The sequence below is a fragment of the Cyprinodon variegatus genome, unplaced genomic scaffold (genome assembly GCF_000732505.1).
Source record: "Cyprinodon variegatus isolate N-32 unplaced genomic scaffold, C_variegatus-1.0 Scaffold529, whole genome shotgun sequence".
Taxonomy (NCBI): domain Eukaryota; kingdom Metazoa; phylum Chordata; class Actinopteri; order Cyprinodontiformes; family Cyprinodontidae; genus Cyprinodon; species Cyprinodon variegatus.
The window spans coordinates 554,114-557,654 of record NW_015150982.1 but is presented as its reverse complement, the minus strand read 5'-3'; the positions used below and the strand labels follow the sequence as shown (position 1 = coordinate 557,654).

Here is a 3,541-nt window from a genome sequence, read left to right as displayed (position 1 = left end):
AAGACAAAGAAACAGCTGCAAAGGACAGGAATATGGCGAAGGAGAAGATTGTTGCTTAAATTAATGCTTAGGTTTATATGAAGCTCTATGGCAGGCCGTTTTTACCTTTATTTAAAGCACTCTCCTCTCTGTTGTTCCATTTGTTGACCACTAAAATAAGATTCTTCCTGATAAAAATCACACTCCTAGACTGAACGATAGTAATACATTTTCTAAATTACATTTTTGCAGCAGAAACTGATTTTAAGAAATTAAAAATTGTACTAGTAAGGATTAAGTTTCATTTACCTAGAAATGTTTGCGCATTTTAAGTAGATGTCCTGACAATTATCATAGAAACTCTGTTTCAAAAATTTGAGGTTTATAAAACTTAGAGTTTTTAGTAAACCTGCTTTGTGAAATGGACCCCTGGTCTACATGTGGTCAAGTATGAATTTACCACAAGTAAATATGCATCAGTTAAAGCTGTCAGCTAAAATACACACTTGTGTCCTTGATTGGAGACAAACATACACACCTGGTACTGAATGGACATCTGGATGGACAGTGTCCACTGTGAAACCTGAGGTTATTGATGACCCTCCTTCTCACTCCAGACTTTCTCTTAGATGAAAGTAATGTTGACCTACAACTGAAATGCTCATCATCTGATTACAGGCTGTTGAACAACAGACTTTAAGGAAAAAACAATGAGAACTCGCTAAAAGGAAGGAAAAAAAAGTGTAATTCATGAACCCAGTAGTGATATGTCTTGAGCCCAGAGATATCTGCTTGAAACAAACCCTCCTATCACCCTGTAAATATATTTTCATTCTTAATCTGATCCCTCCCATGATGTCCACGGTAACCTTCTTAATGATCAGGCCTTATTTCCCTTTAGCGAAGGCTTTATTAGGTCTGCCTTGGCTCTCTAGTCGGTTCTCTCCCCTGGCATCTCCCTGAACAATAGACCCATGGAGGCAGCCAATGGGGAGAAGGTCCATCGTAAAACCATGTCCCAGTAGACTGCACAATTAGGCATAGGCACAGAAGAATTGCTTAATTGGAAAGAAATGGCTCTCTATCTAGGCCCCCTTTCTGTGTTCATTCTTACCCCCCATACTGCCTCATATAGCTGCAGAACAGTGAGGAGATAACCAACTGAATCCAGTCATAGAAGGTGACCAGTATAAACCATATGGTATGGTAACCTTCAGTTAAAATACAGTGATTTATTGGTAACATAATAAATATTTTAAAAATCTGTAAGTATCTGTAAATATTTAGTTTCATGTTGTTGCTCTTTGTAGAGTTAACTATTTAGGATCTATTTTAAAAAAAACTGTCATATGTGGAGCATATCTGAGCTGATGTAATGAGTACATTTCTCCACTGAGAGATCAATAAAGTCAATAAATCAGTCAGTTAACTTCTAATGCTAACTGGTATAAAAGCTGATATTTATTTGCACTTATTGGGCTCCAAAACTGAATCTGTTTACAAATAGAGGTCATACAGCACAGGATGTGACTCTGGTTTAATGGTATAAATGCCTCAGAAAAACTAACAAACAGTCTGTTATTTCTGGCAGTAGTATTGGATGGATTACATACATGCAAGAAAAAATATATATATTTACAGGTTAATCAGTCCGGCTACTAGGGGTGAGTATTAGCAAGGGTGTTGCGATACAATACATGTCACAATACTTGGGTCATGGTACAAAATCACCCTATTGCACTATTACTATATATTGTAGTTTTTTTTTTTTACCATCTATCAAAATTAAATGTATAGATAAAAAAGCAAGTGCTGTTTATGTTAATCAGAAGATATTGATCATTTAGTTATTTTTGTACACATGTTGTTTGGTGTTTGAGTCGAACCGCATCTACCACTGTGACTGCCTAAAATACAGATAGTTTAGGCAGATACAGATACAGATACAGATACAGATACAGCAAAAGGACTCCACGGCTCTTCCTGCCAGAATAGCTGGTAAAATGTTTGTTTGTTTTAATCAATGTTTGGAACTAAAGAATCAATATGATATTGGCCACCCGAAAATCACGATATATCACCAAATTTATTTTTTCCCACACCCCTACTGGCTACTGGGTCAAATAACTAACCTGCATCTGGCAGAGTAAATTAAAAACAACCAATTAAAGACTGTCTATTTTTTTTATTTTTATTTTTATTTTTGTAAATTGAAATGTTTCAGGAATGGCCTAAAAAATGTTCTTTTAAGAGAAGGAAAAGTGTAAAAGCCTTCTTTAAGTCAGCTGAATAGTAGTGTGCAGCGACAGGTAGGACAGGGGTACCACAGCAGAACTCTTATAGTAAAAATAACCAGAGTTAACTCCACTCACTCTTCAACTATCTCTTACATCTTATAAAAAACACCTAAAAACATTAATTGTTTGGCTAAACACATTGTTTTTTTTTTATTAGAGCTTTTAGGACCTTCCATACCTTGATAATGGCAACTGGCCTATGCTTGATAATACTTTTATTATTAATTATTACATTTTCCACCAGACGAAAAAACAAAACACTTGAAACAGAAGAGAGCTCTTTATCTAAACAATATCTAAATATCATTACAAAAGCAATACAACTTAGATTTGCTACCTAAATACTGACAACAGTTGAAAAGCCATAACAACCCTTGCAATGCGTACCCAAGAAAAAATCACAAAAACCTTCCAATAAAATTATGCAAAATCAAAACAGCACGATAAAGATGAGCTCACTTTTAAAGATAAGAAACTAAAAAGGGAAGAAAATAATGCATAGTACCCACCTAATAAATACTGGTACATTTAAGAAATTGTGTATTTATCGTTCAACAACTGGTCTGTCTTCTGTGAATTATTTTGAGTCCATGTTCTTTTTTTTGCTGCCTATAAGTTTTAGCTTTCGACTCAGTGCCTAACCACCCCTATAAAAAATGTCTGAAATCACCACTGGATGGGAGCATAGATAAATATAGGACAGTCCTTGAGGAAATGTATTAATGACTCAAAATTAGTAAAATAAAATATCAAATAGGCTACAGTATGGCTATAGAATAATAACACTTTTTTTTTTACCCATATTAAATAGCGAAAGAGCTGCAGACACTGAACTTCTTGTCAAATATCAAACTCAGGGGGAACCTGTCCTGCAACAAACAGCTGATCAGTCTGCATGTGATGAGCTCCAAAATATGGGGCACCATTTGTGACATTCCTCGTAAAACGTCTGCTGATGGGTTCATGTGGGAAAGAATAATGTGTATAATAAAAAAGAAAAGGTTGGCCTGGTGATCCTAATAACATAACAATAACAATATCAGCTTTATTTAAAGCTAGAAACCTGAGTTAAAAAAGGCCTAGTCTCCTAATGTTAACAATGTAAATAAACAACATTGTGATATGTTTAGTGAACGATGTAAAAATTGTAGTAAACAAGAAATAGGAAAAAATGGCAAAAACATGTTATATGCAGTAATATTTCGAAAATAGAGAGAAGAGGTCCAAATATGGTTATAGATTAAAGGGCGGCAAACTAAGCTGCA

The 3,541-nt window shown here is 34.9% G+C and overlaps 1 protein-coding gene across 2 annotated transcripts in view; it reads right to left on the bottom strand.

Annotated features, from left to right (window-relative positions):
* The window catches only part of glis2 (GLIS family zinc finger 2), a 31,509-nt gene that overhangs the window by 26,805 nt on the left and 1,163 nt on the right, over positions 1 to 3,541 (bottom strand). The gene's annotated exons all lie outside the window — the stretch shown is intronic.